Source organism: Delphinapterus leucas, unplaced genomic scaffold (assembly GCF_059928025.1).
Source record: "Delphinapterus leucas isolate spDelLeu-1000000601 "Yukka" unplaced genomic scaffold, BTC_Dleu_Yukka2 spDelLeu_asBTCV2_sq62, whole genome shotgun sequence".
NCBI lineage: Eukaryota > Metazoa > Chordata > Mammalia > Artiodactyla > Monodontidae > Delphinapterus > Delphinapterus leucas.
The window spans coordinates 1,179,544-1,201,639 of record NW_028322271.1 but is presented as its reverse complement, the minus strand read 5'-3'; the positions used below and the strand labels follow the sequence as shown (position 1 = coordinate 1,201,639).

The 22,096-nt window shown below is 35.2% G+C and overlaps 1 protein-coding gene and 1 pseudogene across 1 annotated transcript in view; one reads left to right on the top strand and one right to left on the bottom strand.

Moving 5' to 3' along the window:
- The window catches only part of LOC149743874 (uncharacterized), a 119,431-nt gene that overhangs the window by 25,349 nt on the left and 71,986 nt on the right, over positions 1-22,096 (bottom strand). The gene's annotated exons all lie outside the window — the stretch shown is intronic.
- LOC149743875 (FUN14 domain-containing protein 1 pseudogene) lies at positions 17,337-20,310 on the top strand (annotated as a pseudogene).

The following is a 22,096-nucleotide window of genomic DNA, read 5'->3' as shown; positions in this document are numbered from 1 at the left end:
TGTTTGTCAGAGTTTCTCTTCCATATCCTGTTTTTTCACTTGGAGTCATCTTCATTTCTTTCAACTAACAATTAAAGATTATTTAAGAACAAGATTTGTCTTCTCATTAGGGAGAAAAAATAAAGATTTATTAATTGCAAATTCCTCCTAATAAACATGTGGGGAAATTTACATTTTACAAGGAGATATCAATGTTTTTCCTTCTCTTTTTTACCTGTCCACGACTACTGTCCAAATAAGAATGACATATTAATTAAGCAAAATCAAGATGTTACCTATGAATCTCACATTTTGATAAAGATTGCTGTTCTTTTGATTACATTCCTCCTCAGCTTACCATTAACTTATCATTCACCTTCTCTCTTAACCAGATATGACATATTATGGAGATACTACTACAAAGAAATGATACAATTTAGAAGAAAATGCTGGATAGGTTTTAGGATAGGTTCTGCTGCTAACAAGAACAAAAATGTTATATACATTTGAAAAATTGTCAAAATAGCAAAAATTGTCAGGTCAAGATTTGAGTAAAATAAGAAAGCCACAGAGGTAACATACAAAAAGATAACATACAAAATATGCAGTAGAGTTTTAAAATTATATTGAGACATATCACAAAACACTTTAGACCAAGGTTCCTCAACCTTGGCACTATTAACATTTTGGATCAAATAAGGTTTGGTTGATGGGAAGGTTGTCCTCTATATTGCAGGATAGTTCACAGCATCCTAGTTTCTACCTACTAAATGTCAATAGAAAAAATCCTGTTGTGACCAAAAAAAAAAAAAAAAAATCCCATTGAGGGCAAATTAGCCCTCATTTAAGAACCAATGCTCTAGGTCAGTAAATAAAATTGAGGTTAAAAAAAATGTTTTTTAATTTCTGGAAATACATAACCTACAAAAATTGACACAAGAAGAAAATGAAAACTTAAACAATCCTTTACTCATAGTAACAAATTAAATAGTACTGAAGCCACTATCCTCATCCACAAAAATTCTCCCCCCCAAAATAATATTTCTAGATGGACCACTGCATAGAGGATTTCTACTGTGCCAACACAGCTAGACTGATGCTGCCTTTTTACAGAATTCTCTTTCCTACATAATTACAGGTTAGCATGACCAAATGAAGCACTTTGCAAGAAATTTGGAAGGGAGAACTATGTAGCAGACACATTAATTTTACATTAGGAAGGTTTTTTGTTTGTTTCCGTTTCTTTGCTTTTATGGCTTCCAAATGGGCTGTGAAATTTGGAGCAAAAAAAATGATGAGTTCACAACACTAATTTTCCTGCCCAAATCTCTTATAAGGGAGCTGACTACCATAAAATAAAACCTCATCTTCTATAGACATAGTGCTCATATTTATAAAGTCATACCTGTTCAAAGAGTGTTTTTCCTATGTTTTCCTCTATGAGTTTTATAGTGTCTGGTCTTACATTTAGGTCTTTAATCCATTTGGAGTGTATTTTTGTGTATGGTGTTAGGTAGTGTTCTCATTTCATTCTTTTACATGTAGCTGTCCAGTTTTCCCAGCACCACTTATTGAAGAGGCTGTCTTTTCTCCATTGTATGTTCTTGCCTCCTTTGTCATAAATTAGGCAACCATATGTGTGTGGGTCTATCTCTGGTCTTTCTATCTTGTTCCATTGATCTATATTTCTGTTTTTGTGCCAGCACCATATTGTCTTGATTACTGTAGCTTTGTAGTATCGTTTGAAGTTGGGGAGCCTGATTCCTCCAGCTCCACTTTTCTTTGCAGTATTATTTTGGCTATTCAGGGTCTTTTGTATTCCCATATGAATGTGGTACTGATGAACATAGTGGCAGGGCAGGAATATAGATATAGGGAATGGAGTTGAAGACACGGGGTGGAGGGGCAAGCTGGGGTGAAGTAAGAGTAGCATTGACATATATACACTACCAAATGGTAAATATTTAGCTAGTGGGAAGCAGCAGCATAGCACAGGGAGATCAGCTCGGTACTTTGTGATGACCTAGAGGGGTGGAATAGAGAGGATGGGAGGGAGGCTCAAGAGGGAGGAGATATGGGGATATATGTATGTATATGGCTGATTCACTTTGTTGTACAACAGAAACTAACACAGTATTGTGAAGCAATTATACTCCAATAAAGAGCTATAAAAAATCATACCTAAATTATAAGATTACAGAATTGAATTCTCAAGCTTGCAAGGCTTTTTATGATAAATTTAGGGTATTGATTGGGAAGGATTGGGGTCCTAAATATTAGGATAGAGGCATATGGAAAAATTCCAAATAAGATTGGAAAGTTGAACTTTTAAACTCTGCTAAACTGCCTTTCTTTTAGAATTATCTCTTCAACCTCTTGTTTTAAAGACGTTAGTTTCCTCTTATTTGAAGAAACTATAATTTCCTCCCCACTGAGACAGTTCTCTTGCAAGAAGAGACTGCTAATCCTCTCCATATCCTATCTCCAACAATTCTTAATGCTCCTACATCTATAACCAGAGTCAAGTTCCATCAGGGCCCAGAAGGTAATGTACAAAGTGTGACATGGAAAGTATTACACATACCAAAAATTTTTCACATATGATTTTAACATTCTACATTTACCAAAACCTAGGTAAACAAGTGAGAATTAATCCTAAGGTTTTTAGATTAAGGTAGAAGAAATACAAATTTGGCTCAGGCTGAGGAGAGCAATAAAGTCTCACTTAGCCAAGATTCTGGATTCAATATGTTAAATCAAGAAGATAGGAGTAGCTTTAACATTTTCCTTTGCAAATGACTAAAATCTGGGACCAAAAAGTGCTTACATTTAATTAAATTAAATGCTAGAAATTCCCTGTCATATTACTGAGGGATATAACCAAAGTCTTAGTGAGATCGGAACAGTAGAATGTATTTATGATGTCATATTTGTTTATTTATGCACCCCTCAGGTGGATCAGAATACACTCTCTTCATTAAGTCTGGAAGAAATATATTCATGGGGAGTCCACAGTGTCCTTAATGAGCTCCTTTGTGATTACATATTTTTTTCTTTTTAAATATATATTTACTTATTTAGCTACATCAGGTCTTGGGTGGCGCAAGTGGGACCTTCGCTGCAACCTGAGGGATCTTTCATTGTGGTGCATGAGCTCCTCATTACGACGAGCAGGCTTCTCTCTAGTTGTGGTGCACAGGCTCCAGAGCACACAGGCTCAGTAGATGCGATGTGCAGGCTTCTCTCTAGTTGTGGCTCATGGTCTCCACAGTGCACAGGCTCTGTAGTTTGCAGCACGTGGGCTATCTAGTTGTGGTGCACGAGCTCCGGAGTGCACGGGCTCAGTAGTTGCGACACACCGGCTCAGTTGCCCTGTGGCATGTGGGATCTTAGTTCTCCAACCAGGGATGGAACTCGCGTCCCCTGCATTCTTAACCACTGGACCACCAGGGAAGTCCCTGTGATTACTTTCTATTGTTCAGAAATATAAGCAGAAACTACTGCCATGGATCTGGGCTCCCAGAAATCAATGGGGATAATGGAATTCCAGGGTGGCAGATGGCAAATAGAGGCACTTAATCTCCAGAGATAAAATAGTAATGGTAACTCCACTGCAGAGCAGAGCTGAAGCAGGAATCAGAATGTCTATGCTGCAAAGATTTTGGTGTTGAATAGTTCATCATTATGTACCTAGAACTAAAATAAATGAGTAGTCTGTTAAATTTGTAAAAGTAAAAATTCCCAAATGTGTTAACCGTGATCTGTTTTAGAACACAATACAGTCACAGACATCCCTCAACCAGTTTACAGTAACCAGAGTCATTTTAATGAAAAGAAGACTGAGTCCTCTTGAGGAAAGACCTAGCTATATAGCCCAAAATGGATATTGTTAATATTTCTCCTAGCTTTTCCCTAAAGACCTGCAAATATTTACCATGGTTACTATGAACTGGTGAAGGTGAAATTATCAGACTTTTCAAGGGCATTTGACATTGACTCTGACCTCCCACTGATGCCTGGAGATAAAAATAGAACTGTAATGTACTAGTCAGAAGAGAGGCTTATGAAGGTCACATAATCAATGGAGTGTGTCCATTTCATAGTAGACCCAGTGGACACCTAAACCCACACCGTGACTATCTTCTGAGTTCCAAAATACATAATCAGATAGCACATGCTCATCAGCGGACTTGGTTCTTTAACCCGTGGAAAGGGCTTTGTTATGGTAGGGAAAGCCTAGTGAAAACCCCTAGATCTTCCTTTACACATAAAATATAAAACCGGAAACAACATCACATCCCAAGAGGGATTTCAGAGATTAACATCACTATCAAGCCACTAAAAATGCTGGAGTTTATTCCTACCACAGCTAATTCAACTTACCTATTTTGCTTGTGCAGAGGACAGATGTAAATAACCATTATGAAATGAAATTATTGAAAATATAATCATGCAGTGATTCCAATTGCATCTGCTAATCTAGATGTAGTTTCATTGCTGGAGCAAATCATTACATCTCCTGTCAACTGATAGGCAATGATAGATGTGGACAATGCTTTTCTTCTCTAAACTTTTGAGCAAAGAGGTAGTTTGCTTTCAGCAGGTAGAGCCAGAAACACAATTGTACTATTCTAGCTCAGGGGTATATTAACTGTTAAGCGTTCTGTCATAGTCTAGTCTGTAATGACCTGAAACACCTCTCAATTCAAAAGTATGTCATGTTTATACATTACATTTATGATGCGGTGATTTTGCATCTGATGAAGAGGAAGTATCAGCAACTCTAGAGACTTTGACATGCATGACATGGTGGGGTGTTGCTTCATGTTTATGTCATGTTTATACATTACATTTATGATGCGGTGATTTTGCATCTGATGAAGAGGAAGTATCAGCAACTCTAGAGACTTTGACATGCATGTTAGAATTTGGGAATGCATCCCACAAAATTCAGGGACTTGCCACCTTGGTGACATTTCTAGGGGTTCCATCTCATAGGAATGTTGAAATATCCCTTCCAAGATGAGAGATAAATTGCTGCATCTTGTCCCTCTACTATTGAGAAAAGTTTTAACAGTCTATGGGTCTCTTTAGATTTGGAATGCCACATATATCTCACTTTGCTGTATTATTCTTACTCATTTATTTAGTATCCTGAAAAGCTGCCAGTTTTGAGTGAGACTAAGTTTCTGCAACATGTCCATCTGCCAAGAAAGCTGTTCTGCTTGGACCATATGACTCAACGGATCCAATTTTGTTTTAAGTGTTTATGGCAGAAAACAAATGTATTGAACCTTTTGCAGGCTGGTATAAATGGTTCACAGAATGGAGTTTTGGAATTTTGGAGAAAGCTATAATAGTTCCTACATATAACTTTCCTTCTGAGACATCACTTCTTTTTGATACCTTGCCTTAGCAAAGATGAAGTGCTTTATTTAACACAGGGCAGCCAGTTATCATAAAGCCTGAGACGCCCATCATGAACTGGGTTTATCTCAAGGAAATCAATTGCTGCTAAGAAAGTACATGGATACAAAACTTCAAATTTACAAAGTTCTATACAGGATGGAGGCTGACTTTTGCAATACTTTAATTTTTTTTTTGGTTAAAGGAAAATAATTTTTATATTCAAATGCATATAAGTCTTAAGCAACTTACAGAATTTACTGTTGGAGTAAAAATGATTTTGGGAGCAAGACAAGCACCTCAAAGAGGAGAAGCAAAGATTAAAGAATTGGGGGCTTCCCTGGTGGCGCAGTGGTTGACAGTCCAACTGCCGATGCAGGGGACGCGGGTTCGTGCCCTGGTCCGGGAAGATCCCACATGCCGCGGAGCGCCTGGGGCCCGTGAGCCATGGCCGCTGAGCCTGCGCGTCCGGAGCCTGTGCTCCGCAATGGGAGAGGCCACAACAGTGAGAGGCCCGCGTACAGAAAAAAAAAAAAAAAAATAGAATTCGGAGCCGCTGTAATCAAGGCAGGCTCTGCCTCCCAGATACCCTGCTCCTGAGCTGTGTTCTTTCCCAACAAAGCCTGCTGCCTGACAGCACCAGACCCTGTGCAGAAAAAAAAAAAAAATTGGTTTATTTGTTTTGTTTAAGTAAATCAATAAACGACAAATGGTCTTGAATAAGGAGGGAAGGGGGCAGGGCACAACCTTTAAAAGAATGATATAGCCATAGGACATGACAAAAACTGTTTAGAACCAACCTGGTCCAAGATGGCGGAAGATTTGACTCCCAGTGGACCTTGGGCTTCATTATATGCTCATTGTAATACATTAGCATGCTAAATGACACACCCACCAGCACCATGACAGTTAAGAGGCTGACTATAAAAGACCAAAAAGTGGGCGGTGGCCCAATTCCTGGAAATCCCCATCCCTTCCCCCAAATAGTTGGAATAATCCTCCCACTCATTAGTCTATGAAATTACTCACCCCTATAAAAACTGACAACCCTGTACCCTGGGGCCTCTTACCTTCAGAGATGGCCCACACTCTGTGGAGTATGTATCTCCCTGAATAAACCTTCTTTCACTTTACTATAGCTCTCTCTTGAACTCTTTCCTGTGCGAAGCCAAGAATCCACACTTGGCAGCCGTCCCAGGGACTCGCCTGAGACCTGGGACGTGACCATCTTCTCGCACTCCACTTTATCTCCTGCAAGTCTGAATTGAAATAATAAATATTAAATTAGCTTTCTTCTAAAGGGATTTTTACATTTTCTTTAGTTTATGATAAGCCTAGAATGTGTGGTAACTTGGAATAAGAAAAAAAGAAAGATTTGAACGCAAAAGGCTGTGATGAACTACAAGGGGATGATTGGGTTCTATGGATAAACTGAGGAAGATAAGGATGCCAAAGATTCCACAGTTAAGTCATTTGCTGTTTTGTGTTTGGTTATGAGTTCTCTCCTGTGTGGTCAGGTCACTGGAAGTTGCTGTTCTCTTGCTCTCTGTACATCCCCAGCTAGACCAGTGCCTGGGGTCTAGCTACACCCTACTCACATGACTGACCTTCCTACATACTGTCCCCAGGCCCCAGCTAGAGATTGTTCTTATCAAAGAGGAGGTGAGGGGCATGCCCGCTGCTAGTTTCCCTGATAACCAATGAGCTAACCTGACTTCAATTCCCCCTATAAGTGGCAATCTCCTCTTCCCCCCAGGAGCAAAGACTGGCACCATGTGCTGCCCACCATCTGCTGCACATGGTGGGGTGTTGCTTCAGAAGTATAAGATCCCGCTATCCATTAAACCATTGATGTCTCTGTCACTGACTCCGGGCTCTTTCTTTGTCTTGAAGCTGGGCAACTACAGGCCTTGAAGGCCAGTGGGGTGCAACCCAACACCTCCTTAATGCCCATATTTTGTTTACTGAATACAATCAAAGTTGTTATTGACAATTTGGAGAGTAATGCAAAGGACACATTAGTGGTAGGATGTCAGCAGTTGCAAAAAATAAGCCTCAATTTTGGTGATTTCAGATTGAGCTGGAATAGAACTCCCTTGGAAAATTTTAAAGTATATTTATAATAATAAAACCAACAACAATAGTGGTAGTTGTAATAATATAAACAATGATAATGACTGCCAACATTAATGCACGCTATCTGACTCAGGTATTGTTGAAGTGCTTTACCTGGATTATCACTTAATTATCACTATAATGTATGAGGTAAAACTGTTGTTCCCTCTGTTTTCAGTGAAGAATTTGAATCACCAAAAATTTAAGAAACTTGCCAAAGATCAAACTTCTTACAAATGAAAGTCGCAGAGAGTCAGAGTTGGTAGACTTAGCTAATCACCCCTACACTAGTATACTCTCCATTTACAGAAATGAGGGGAGAGGGAGTTTAGCCTTTGATTTATATTAATTGATAGAGTAATTCTAGAACACTGAGCTTCTGTGGGTTATGAATGCTATATTTGTGTTTATTTTGTATGTATTTCCTACCTTTTAAGATTATTTTTCATTTTATTTATGTGCGACAGAATTGTGTCATGAAATAAATATCACTAGAAATATATTTCTCATACTGTCAACTGGTTGCCAAGTCACGTACTTATAACTGTTTAAAACTGAGCAAGTACTATTATGTAAACAGATGTTTCATCCTCCATAAGACTGGTGATTTATGAAATACATTTTGTAATAAGTTAAGAAGACTGTAGAAATATCACTTCCCCATAAATGAAACAAAAGAATCAATTTATTACACAGAAAATGGGTAATGTGGAAATTGGATTCTGTGACAACTCATTGAACAAACAATCATGAGCAACCACAATAAAATGTAATTTCCTTTACCTTAAATTCTTTAAAGTTAGCAGTTAAAGCTGGATTCTCATATATGCCATTCCATATCTTCCAAGAAAATGATTTTGTGTGTCAAATATCTGTAGCAAGGATAATTCATGAGCTGAGATTTTAAGGGTGAAGAAACCAATGAAAAGTTGCACTGGTGTTCCTTTGCTTCAGACTTATAACTGCACAATGTTAATTTTTTTTCAGTTTTGTGTGAGCTTATGTAGTGACAGGAAAGCATAATATAATCAAGACAGCAGGGAGCTTCTCTCTACAACTCGAATGAATTTACATTTGTCCATTATGTAAATGATTCTTCACCATTTTCCTATTTGCCTATTTGAAGTAGTGTCAGAGTGAATTTCCATGTGCGCTTATGAAAGTGTTTTCAAAGTCTTTCTACAATGATACAAAAATACTCATTTTTTCATTAATATTAAGATAAGTTACTGGTGTATTTCTATCAGAAATAAGAAATTGGTCAAATGTGTTCTTATTTTCTTTATTTACCTAGTATATGATTTATCCTGCAAAGCTAAGTCTGTTAATAGATTTATTTCATAACCTGAATTAGCCATGATTATAGTTTTAATAGTTGGAGGTCATTAAATACTTTTTATAATGTTTTTATAATAATTAGTAAATCCTCTAAAGTTTTCACTTAAAAGGGTGTGAAAACTATGTGTTAAATAAGAACAAAAATAAAATAAAAATATTATCACATCTATGACAGATATTTTTAATCAATAAATTCTAGAAATTTATCAAATAGAAAGTTTCCAGCCTCTGCAAGTTTTGAATTATATCCCTCTCGTTTTATTCTCTTGTAAGATAAATATAGTTGAATGAATTTTGCTGTAAATATGAAAAATACTTTCAACCCCAGAAGTTAAAGTGCATTTTAAAATGAATGCTTTTCAACATATTTCATTTAATAGTCAACTTTACTTTTGACTCAATGAATGACATATATTTTTTATTCCTGAAATTTAGTTCACTTTATAGCAGTTGCACAAGTAGTCACTCACTCAGTCAGTGCAATTAATAACATACGGCAGGCAAGTAGTAAAAGTGTTTAAACCATTTATTTTCTTTAGTGCAGACTTGGGGAGGTTTGCTATGGCACAGATTTTTCACTAGTAAGCAAGTTTCTGTTCAGTAGTGTATATGACATTTTTTTCTGAGTTTATTGTCCAAAGGATAGTCTAAGCTCACAGCTCCATCCTCCTCAATGAATACTTCTCCCAAGTTGCTCATCTACTTTTATGCTTTAACTATCACGTTTGTGGCCACAAACCTCATATTAACAACCAGTGCTCTAATTTTTTGTTTCTCTAATTATCTATTCAAAGCTACCTTCAAGGTATCTCCACTTTCATTTTCTCCCAACCACACAAATTTAATAGTCATAAACAAAAAGCTGTCTTTCTATTGCTCTTGTGCCTCTTCTTACCCTAGACTTTTCTTTTGCATCTGTAGATCATGCCCAGTCTGCCCTCTGCCCAGACTTGAAGTCTTCAATTTCTACTTCAGTGTCCACTTACATCCAGTACCTTCCATTGCTCTACTCTGGGCTTGTGTTCCTGCTTTAATTTGTTTCACAAAATACCTTTATTTTGTAGTACCTCTGTCATCAAACTAAATCCCTTAGGCATCTAAGACTTTTCCGTAACTAGCAGAATGAGTTCTTTTCAGAGTCATGCTTATTTCTTATAACTATGCAAACCAACACCTTTAGTTAAGTCATCTTTATCAATACTACTCCTCCCCTTGTATCTCCTTCTACACACACACACACACACACACACACACTTTATTCATATCGGCAACTATTCCTTTCCTCATTTTATGCCTCACATGGGTAACCGTTTCTAATATGCTCAACTAATTCAAATCATATATTTTACTCTAAAGGTTGCTTAAGAATTTTCTTGCAAATTCTGAATTGCTTATGCTTAAATATTTCAATTCTTGATATTCTCTTTTTACTACCTCATCCACTGTGTGAGGCATGGTGACCTGGAATTTAAGGAAAAATTCTAGAAGGATTTTCTAGAGGGTGGATGTTTTCTTTCATTTAAATTTTAATTAAATACATTGACATTATTTTAATACAATAGCACTTGTTTAAAAATGTTTCCTTATTTATAAATCAGTTAGATAGAATAGTAAAGGTCATAAAAACCAATTGTAATAAAACTATAGATTTCAGGATTTCTATGGGAACCAAATGCAAAATGTAATTCAGAAGAGGATATATGAAAGCAGATTCTGTAGAAATTCTCTGAGTTCAAATATGTCATTGTAGATTTTCACTCTGCTTCCAAATGACACAAGCGTGATATAAAGTGAACCTCTTTAAGTTTTTTATCATTTAAATTTGTGAATTTATTATCCATTCCAGCTTTTTAGTGTTTTTTAAAGACGTGGGTGGGATGCAGGCATTACTTCTTGCACCATTTTGGCTTCATACCACTAGATTTAAGCATTTAACAGTTGGAAGCCTCTTACGTGTTCATTTGTAGAAAATGAACTAGGGAGGATGGTTTCACAGTGACTTTCCTGCCTTCTCTCTGCTCCAAGTGGAACATCTGCTGGAGGTATGTGCATTCTTTCTGCAAAGACATGATGTCCTTGTACCCATTTTCAATTTCGTAATGATTGTCAGTGAGAACTGGTGAAGCGTGAAGTAGAGAGTGCAAGTTTGGTTGTCAGGAACAGCAATGATCTGTGCTAGATAGGAAGGTTAGATAGGAAGATAGAGGTTAGATAGGAAGAAAGGAGTTGATGTATTAAAAACGATGCTGGATTGAGGTCCTCTGGAAACCAAATTGGAGACATTTATTTGCATGAGATGTATCAGACGGTGCTCTTAGTCACAATTGCCATAAAGGAAAGGAAACAATGAGAGTTTGAACCTTGATGTAGTTGAAATAGAGGTTTCATTCACTCCTATGAGAAGCTCTAGAGTTTGTATGGCCAAATAGACTACAAGATCAAAATGAAAAATTGCAATAATGACATAGTCAGAAAATTAAAAAGAGGAAAGAAAGAAAGAATGAATGAAAGGGAGAAAGATTGAGAAGAGACTAGTGAATAGCTGTAAAACTAATCAAATTGAAAAGGAAAAATGTTTTAAATGAATAAAAAATCATAAATATCATGAAAAATAAATTAAAAATCATAAACTGTATATATTGGCAGAGCATAACAGGAAATATCTCATAAAACTTTGTGCACTGCACTAAATTTGGGTATCTTCACATAGTAGAAATCTATTTTAGTATTAACATAAAATTTCATGTTGTAAAGCCTCCTAAATAGCCATTAACAAGATATAAGGACACATTTTTAACAGAATTAACTTGTAATTTTTAATGCCTGGATTTAGGAATAGTAAAATAAATACTGGGTTTTGGTAAGCCCAGTGGAACACCAGGATATTTGAGAAGATAAAAAATTATTAATTTTAGTCATGAATTAAATTAATCAATACGTAAAATATCTACTATGACATTAATAACACTCAAATACAACTGATATTTTTCAGGCAGTATAGACCTTTCTTATTTTCCCTATTTTGCAACTTTTTGCTCTTTTTCAATTTTTAAAATTTATTCTTTTGTTTTTTTCCATCTGCCTCTTTCTAATGTTTATTATTGAAGCTAGATTTATGGATGTCAAAGGAACATATTAAAACCCACAAAATTTAGTAATAATGACTCCTCTGAAAATATGAAGTAAAGGCCAAATGCTGTTGAGTGGCATGTAGATGGAAACTCAAGAAAAAATAATATTTATTATAAAATTAAGCTTATCATCAAATTTGTAAACATGTAAATGGTGTTAGAGACAAGATTTTTCTGTCAGTTTCTCTATATCAGTAGAAAAGGCAACAAGTGCAGAAAAACAAGCAACAACGATGACCTTCCACATGCTATCTGCACTCTCAATATTTTTGTACTTATTTGACATAGCAAACTCTTAATGAAATGCATGCTGGGGTAAGGAAGGGTGCTGGGGCAGATCGTTGTAACACTCTGCTGGTAAATAACATTGCTCCCCTCCTAATTCTAAGAATCATTCGGTTTCTCTAAGGAAATATATATATTTTGTTGTTGTTGTTATTGTTTGTGGGAGGAGGATGAGATGTCAATTTTGAAGCAATGGAAAAGAAGGAAAGACGTAAAGATAAAAACTGGAAAGACTAATTCCAGAACTGATTTTCAAAATTGCCTGAGAGAAATAATCTATATTGTCAGAAATCAGGATAGTGATTTCCTTTGGGAGTTGCTACTAGAAGCAAAGATGAAGGAGGCTTCTAGACTAAAATGTTTAACAAAATTAGTGTACCCCCTAGAACAGTAGCTCATTTTTTTTTTTTTTTCAGTACACGGGCCTCTCACTGCTGGGGCCTCTCCCGTTGTGGAGCACAGGCTCCAGACGCGCAGGCTCAGCGGCCATGGCTCACGGGCCCAGCCGCTCCATGACATGTGGGATCTTCCCGGACCGGGGCACAAACCCGCATCCCCTGCATCAGCAGGCGGACTCTCAACAACTGCACCACCAGGGAAGCCCAGTAGCTCATTTTTAATGCTTCAAGAATACTTAAAAATAATTTTTAAATGATTAATGTAAACTATGGAAATAGCACACAAAATAAGTACACAACTAATCATGGTAATTCATACCTGTTTTGTTGTTGTTGTTGTTTTTGTTTTTTTTTTGGCTGTGCCATGCGACTGTCAGGATTTTAGTTCCCTGACCAGGGATTGAACCCAGGCCCCCTGCAGTGGAAGCCCAGAGTCCTAACCACTGGACCACCAGGGAATTCCCTCATGTCTGTATATTCTAATCATGTGATAGAGAAGATTCTAAGATATTCCCCTAAGATCCCTGCACTGTAGTGTAAATGACTTATATAATCTCCTTCTCTTGACTGTGGGTGTAGTCTGGAATATAATGGGATATCACTTCTGTGATTAGTTTACTAATAAGCTAACTGTGTGTTATGCAGAAGGGAGATTATTCTTGTGTGGCTGACCTAATTATGTAAGCTTTTAAAAGAAGGTGAAACATCAGAGATGGAAGAACACAAATGAAGATGAGAACTCCATCAATAGTCTATCATAGAAATCAATTAATGAAATTTATTTTGAGTTCATAGATTTTTATTTTATTGCATTTTCTCTTTAAAATTTTAATCTAATTATTATTGTTAATTATTATAGGTACAATTATCTTATTTTATTAATTTCAACTCTTACCTTTCTAATTTTCTCTCTTCTACTTTCTTTGGGTTTAATTTGATTTTCTTTTTCCAGCATCTTAAGGGAATAATTTAAGTCATTGTATTCATAATTCTTTTTTTTCTAATATAAATACTTAAAGACACATATCTCAAGACTGTTTTAGCTCTATTGAACAAATTTTGATCTACTGTGTTTCCATATTTACTCATTAAAATATTTTCTATTTTCCTGAGTATTTTTTTGTCCCAAGTGTTATTTGTAAGTGAATTGTTTAGTTACTGTACACTTGAATATTTTAATATGCCCCTTTTTGTGAATTACTAATTTAATTATGCTGTATAAATGGACTCATACAATATGTCGTATTTGTGGATGTCTTTTTATATCTGGAATAAAATTTACAAGGTTTTTCTATATTGTAGCATGTATCATTACTTAATTCTTACAATGAATAATATTTTTTTTTTTTTTTTTTTTTTTTTTTATTATTTTTTTAAAACATCTTTATTGGGGTATAATTGCTTTAATTGAATAATATTTCATTGTATGGATATAACACATTTTATTTGCTCATTTATCAGTTGATGGACATTTAGATTATTTCTACTTTTTGTCTATTAATAAACCATGCTGCTGTGAAAAAGTGAAGAGAAGTTATGGTAGATATATGTTTTTATTATTCATAGGTATATACATATGAAAATACCGAGGAGGGGAATTTCTGGATTATATGGTAACTCTATTTTTAACATTTTGAGAAACAGCTGAACTATTTCCCATGGAGTCTATATCATTTTACATTCCTACCACCAATTTCTCAACATCCTGGCCAGCTAGTTTTATGATCTGTCCTTTTGACTTTAGTCATCCTAGTAGGCATTAAATAGAGAATATACTGTGAATATCCGACTATATCAGTATCAGAGATGATCATGTGCTGTGTGTCATTTAAATAGAGTATATTATATCGATAGTTTTTACGTATAAAACTGCCAATGCATTCTCTGGATGAAGCCCATTTAGCCGTATATACTTATTTTTATATATTGTTGGATTCATTTTTTATATATTTGGATTCATTTTATATATATAAATGAATATATATATTCATTTTTTGGATTCATTTTATATATATAAATGAATATATATATTCATTTTTTATATATTGTTGGATGCATTTTTTCCGAGTATTTTTTGAACATTCTTTGTCTATATTCATTAAGAATATTGGTCTATAGATTGCTCTTATAATGTCCTTATACTAGATGGAAAATAGCCACCTGTCTTATTTCTATAGCAAGGAAACATTTTTTCACACTAATTCATGAACTCATTCTGTTCTATCATGATACATGCAGAAATAATGCAAATTTATATTAACATAGGAAAATTAATCATCATTATCATGAGGTGTTTCTTTTCAATGAAAGAGAAGCATGTAATTTCCATGTGCAGATGCACATTTAATGGGATCAGCTGTATGGTGATGGACAGAAACTACATTTTTGGTGGTGAACATGTTGAAAAGTATGCAGAAGTAGATAATACCATGTTGTACACATGGAACTTACATAATGTCATAAACTGACATTACCTCAATAAAAAACAAATCTAAAAAAAGCACACTTAAGAAGAAAATTACTGTCTTGCTTTATGGTGCTTTTAAAAATGATTTTCCTCCTTCAGTGTTGTTACTTCAAATCTAATAAATTTAAGATGTATATGTAGGGTAGTGTTTATATCTCATATGTGGTTGGCCCATAAATATTATTTAAAATATGCACAGTTTTACATTAGGGTATTATTTCCTGACCTCTCAACTAAAGTTTATAAATAACTGATTCTGACATTCTGTACATTGTAATATAAATGAGCATGGGGTACGATATCAACCTCTTACCATAACTGATCATTAACACTCAAGAATGTTTTATGTTGGAGTGGAAAAGAGTTGGCTATCATTGAATGGAAAACAGAAACATGATTATACTTAGAAAATAAAGGCAGTAAATGGTTCATTTGCTCTCTTTCCATTTGCAGAATTGTAATAAAAATGCCAACTAGATGGATATTTAGGCAAAAGTACATTGCAATGAAGTTCAGATTACAAGAGGAGCTGCATTAATATACAACATTTTTGTTTGAGCCTGCTTTTCTATTTCAATTTCAAGAGTACTTGGGTATTTTAATTTCAGTTATAGATACCCATTTAGCAACTCTCTTTTCTATAAAATAAATGTTAACACTTCTAAGTTATTCCATTTTACCATGTTTTCTTAGATTTTAATCTTAATATTAAAAAAAAATCACAACATTTGAAAGAAGTTACAGTCCTGTATATCATACAGAGTACTGAATGCCTTCTAGTTCACACATTATTAAGCTGCTGTAGCAGCAGCTGCATAGGATTTAGCACAACATATGGTGTTGATTCTTTCTCCTTTTTAATGAAAATCTGATTTATAAATCTCTTGCAACAAACTGGTGGTGAAATGTTTAGCAAAGCTATAACACATATTACTTGATATTTAAAAATGCCACCTTTTTTTCTCGTGAGCAAAATGATGACAGACGTATGAAGGTATGCTAAAAGAGGAGCGGAAATAAAATGGAAGGGAAGAATGAGAAAAAATGTAGAATTACAAGATAATAACTAATACTCCCTAAAATGAGTCTCATAAAATAATGTTATTTTTATTGGTTAAATAATTATTTGAGCTGTAATTTTAGAGTTTTTAAAAAAATTTTAAAGTATTAAGGTTGTAGTAAGGTGTTTTGTGTGTTTTATTGAGGGAGGGTAGAGAGGTAGTACAGCAGCTAAAGAAAAACTACACTGTTTCAGGATGTGTTAGAATGCTTTGTAAGACATTTCAAATAAATGTTCTTAATATGAACAATATCAATTTTTAAAATATAGAAAAATTGTATTAGCAATTAAAATAAAACGAAAAGTGTCATACAGGCTCTAGCTATACATATTCCAAGAAACAAACCTTGATGAAGATTGCCTTTCTTATTCATCAGTTCCTATTTTTCTATGCCCATGGCATTTATTCTTTCTAGAAATTAACTAGTGACTTGATATCATCTCATGTAAGAACTGATTCGGACTAAAATATTTTCCTTATATTCTTGAAGATTCCCTGTTATGGTACCTGTAATCTTTCCACTTAGATGAGGGACTACTTAAAACATCTTCCAATGAAAATATATTTATCAAGAGGAGATTTAAGAAGGGAGAAAACCATCCTTTACCTCTAAAGTGATACAATGCAGGTGTTTTAAGGAAAAATAGATTTTCCTTATACATACATATATGCAGAGAAGCTTGATTCTCAATCTAAGTTTTAATCCTCATTACAACTCAAAACTAATATTTTGTTTATTAAGATGCTATCATAAGCTGTACTAGCAGCCCTTCTCGAAAACAACACTTACATCATCACCAGTGGTGGTATCTTATTTTTTAATGTCACTGGTAGATTACAGACTGGGAATTACATGTGTTTTTTTATAACCATTTACTTAGTGCCAAGTATTCATATGTTGATGCAGTCTGAGCTTGAGAATGTTGGGAATGACAGTTTCTATTTTCAGGCTAATCTTTTCTCTCTGTTGACCAAGTAACCTTTCCAGTCTTCACTTCCTCTTTATTCAGAATAAGTCCCCATCCCCCAATTCCTGACAAAAGAGAGCCTCGATATTCTGGAATAATCTTCCTCACCCTAATTTAGATGTGTCAAACCATGTCTGAATACTAGAGTGAGCGTGATTCAGCCACAAGCTGGTAACTCCACCAAGACTAGTGAAGTCAACATTAGACCCCTAAGAAATAAAGCATTTAGGGCTAGCAAAGAAGAGATTTTTAAAAAAGAAAAATACTAATATCTATTGCTGACTAGTGAATTTTTATTCATTTTATTTATAATAAACAACTTAGATCTTATTATGCCAATTGATCTTATTAAGCCAATTAATAACGCTGGTACAATATTTATAGGTGTTTCTAACAGAATTCATTTTATGTATAAATGGCCAGTCACTATTCTTGTTCTCATTATTACTACCGTTATGCCCATCCTCACTGAACACAAATAATTTACAGTAATCTGTGATCTCTCTAGAAAAGGAAATGGCATTAAGGGAAATGGCATTAAGGAAATGGCATTAAGGGAAATCACAGATCGGCAGAGAGGAAATTAATTAAATATTAAATTAAATCTTGACAGCAAGCTTTCAGAGGCAGCAAAAAATCTCCATTGATGATACAAAGCAAATACACTTAACATCTTTCCTCATCTGTAGTATCTCAATAGATACTATACAGATCTAATACAGACCTAGATAACAGATCTAATGATCTGTCACATGAAACACCTGCTCCAAAGTTTCTTTTCTCCCAACTCCTAAAAACATGAGTTCTACAAACCAAGCTAGTAGGTAGATTTTTGCCCCTTTTTTTCTTCTCTCACATTGCTTAAGAGGCTTTCTACTTCAGTTATCTGTAACTCCAGAGTAGTTTAAGTTATTCAACTTTTTCTGAATTTCATTTTAGTGCATCTCAAGAGGCTGACATTGATCAGACTCAGAGAATCTATCTTTTAATTCAAAGACTGGGTAAAAATCTGTAAATGCCTGTGTGTGAATGCATAGTTAGGGTCAATATTACTTTTTCAGTACCCATACCTTTACACTGCACCTGACGTGTTGCACTGATAAACACTATCAGGTATTCTAGTTTGCAAAAACTGTAAGGACCACTTCAAGTGCATCTCTGGGAAACTAGCTGTTGGAACTGTCCTCAAATTTATCCCGCTGAGGCTAAAGTTTTCTTATCTATAAAATACTCTTCAGGGACTTACTTGGGGGTCCAGTGGTGAAGACTCCATGCTTCTACTTCAGGGAGCACAGGTTCAATCCCTGGTCAGGGAGGAAAGATCATGTATGCCATGCCATGCAGCCAAAAATAATAATAATAATAAAATACTATTCATTACTTAATTAAAAAAATAATGGGGGAAGCAGTAAAAGCCCTCAATTCCAGAGGGTGAGAAAGCTTGGGGATAGAGAGCTGTGAAGTTCTTTTAATTAGTCCAGCACAGAAAGACTGATTTACCTAGAAATACCATTTGCTTAGTTTTCATGAAGTGCTTACTTCTGCGTCTATGACCCTTTCTTCCAACCCCAGGCCCTCTTTGCCCCCCTTTGACAGCTGAGTCCTCTTCACTTGGTTCTGGATTCCAAGGCCAGGCCAGTCTAGATGGGATCTCTCTCACCTGAATATGAAAGTGATGATGATTCATATTGGACCTAACTCAGTATACATGAAGACACCGCTGGTAGAATCTATGTTTGGCCATAGTTTGGCACTTCCGGTAGAACAATACTCAGTAGCCATCCAGATTGCACTGGCCATTGTGCAGGATTTTTGTTCCAGAAAGTTGGAAAACTTACAGCAACAGTAGGCTGCTGGCCATCTTCTTCAGATTTACCAGTCAAAGTAACTATGTGCAAATCAACTGAGACAGAGTTGATAAAAGATATAAAGAAAGCAGGAAGACCTGATTCAGAAATGAGCAAATAAAGCAGCACCTGAAATCAGCAATATAATTGAAGCAGCAACAGAATTTATCAAACAGGACATTGTGATGTTCAGTGGATTTGTGAGAGGCTATTTGCTAGGCCTTGCCTCTTAAGGACATGAGTGTTCTGTCACAGTGGATTCAACCTGAGAGGAGAAGGGGTGGTAACATGATGATGTCTCTACAGTTCCAGACACCAGATTCTCCAGGGTGTGAAGAAAAAAGTAGTTGGGCAAAATGGAGCTCACAACTTACTGTTTGTCTTCTGACAAATCCTGCAGCGCAGCCAAAAAATAAAGAAAGTGAATCCACTTTAAAAAATATATATGTTTGCAATAAACTAAAAGGATTGTAATGCCCTTTTGTGGAAGGTCTTAGAAATAATAGAATTATTGAATATATTAAATAGATTCTACTGATATAAAATACTAATAATGGGGGAAAAATCACTGCTGTTCTAGTCTCTGTGACATAATTAGTGCAGCTTGTATCTCCCAAATCTTACCATTCTGTTTCTCTTGCAGGACCAGAATACGGTGCTGCCCTTTGCATTCTCTGCTTCCCAGCACAGAAAACACTGGCAAAGAACAGGCAAGGAAGCTGGACATTTAAGCCACTCTAAACTACAGATTATTCTTGAAGGAGAATCTTTTAAGGAACTGAGTTTTTGGTTTTACATGTATAGTAATGAATATATACAACTGAATTTTACAGTTATTTTTAAACAGTTGTATAAATGTTTTCTTAACTGAGAGATGACTGATTTTACTTTTTCTGTTTTCACTTGTATTCATTATGACGTTTTTAAAATTATAAGCCTTGAATCAATATACTTATGTGAGTGTTGATAAGAGTAGTCATTTCTAAGCTTGTTTGTCTCACGCCATAATATATACACATATTTCAAGATATTGAATTTATAGAAAATATATAGAAAAATATATGGAAGTGAATATTTAGAGAAAAAATCACTACTGATCACACCTCGTCAAATTATAAGATATGACAATTTCCCCTAACTACTCTCAATACAAATGCTATTAATGCATTTGTACATGCAGTGAAACTTTTGAAAATTCATGTAGGAAAATTATATCAGACAGCTCACAGATTAGATTGTACAAATATTGAGTACATTAATGATAATTCATTAAAAACAATCCTAGGTAAAAACAGTAATAAGATGTCGGTATTAAGCCAATCCTTTGAAGTAAAAAGTAATGGCATATAGGGTGTTAATAGATATTAGAGACATAAATTAAAGTGATTGGGCTAACTAAGGCTATAATGCCACACTAGCAATTCAGATTATTATGAGTGTTTTGTAGTGTCAGCCTGGGAATGCTCAAGGAAGTATATTCCAAACTTCCTTAATGATAAATGTCACCAGACTAGATAGCTAAACGTAATGATTATCAGACCTCTGCCCCAAGAGATTCTCATTCAGTAGATTGTATTGTGACATTGTTATCTATAGTGTACCTGTAGTCCTCCTGGGGACTCTTCAGGCAAGCTTGAAAATCACCAAGGCTAAGAGGTCTGTGACCTTGGCACACTCTGAGCCTTTTAATCTTCCTCATTTGTACTTAAAGTTTGTGAAATAGGTTATAATTGTCAGATTATATAAACTATTTGTTTTATTTTACAGCATTTGCTCACCGAACAACTCTGTGAACTACTTGATATATATTTCATACATTCTTTACTTGGATTTAAGGGTGCACATGCGTTCTCAAACTTAATGTGCATGAGGATCACTTGGACAAATCATTAAAATGCAAATGCATGCTCTGTCACCTAGATTTTGATTCATTTGGTCTCTGATGGGACCTAGGAATTCACATTTGAAATAAGCACTCCTGCTGATTCTGATGAAAATGCTGTACAGATTATATATTCAGAAATCCCACTGTAGAGGACTGATGAATTAAAATCACAGTGACTGTAGGAAATCCACCTAAATCTAAACAAACCCTGTGGAAATACTTCTGTGTTTGGAGCTTCCTACCAGCTGCCAACGTATTACCTGAATTTTACTAGAAATGGTGCACTTGAAAGTCATAAGACATTATCTTTATTCATTGGAATTATTTTGAGATTCATTCTATTTAAAAGACACTACAAGGAGGGCTTCCCTGGTGGCGCAGTGGTTGAGAGTCCGCTTGCCAATGCAGGGGACACGAGCTCGTGCCCCGGTGCGGGAAGATCTCACATGCCGCGGGGCGGCTAGGCCCGTGAGCCGTGGCCGCTGAGCCTGCGCGTCCGGAGCCTGTGCTCCGCAACGGGAGAGGCCACAACGGTGAGAGGCCCGCGTACCACAAAAAAAAAAAAAAAAAAAAGACACTACAAGGACAGAACTTCTAGGTGATTTAATTAAGACAAAACTCCTATTATTTGCTATTTAGGTAAACTATTTTATTTTTAATGTCCAAGCAAAATAATTGTTTGCAATTGTAATTATACTCTTTACCAATGTATCAAAAACTCCACAAAGAAACTGGTATTATATTTTCCTACAGGAAATCTTGCAATTTTGCAGTTCACATTTTTAGTTAGGTAAATACAACTTTCATTACAATGCACAGTGAGAATTTAAAAGTTTCTGATCCTTTCAGCAATAAAATGTTATGTACATGCTTTAAGACAGTTGAATTACTATGCTTCTCACTAATGATGGAGTAAAATTTTACGTGAATGTGTTATAATATTTCTGAATCTCATTAAATATTACATTCATAGAATTTTATTTTAGAACAATAGCTATCATCTCTTAATTGTTATGATCCTGAAACACACCAAATGCATTTCACTTGGTCAAATTTGCATTGTAACTTATTTTAAATGTTTAATCTTAGACATCTGAGTTATTAGAAGGGTTGATTCAAAAATCGAATGTGTCTGGCTTGCAGAAGAATGAAACTGTCAATCCTATAATGATTAAAATAATGGATTAACAAATGTGCTAACCATATAAACAGTGGC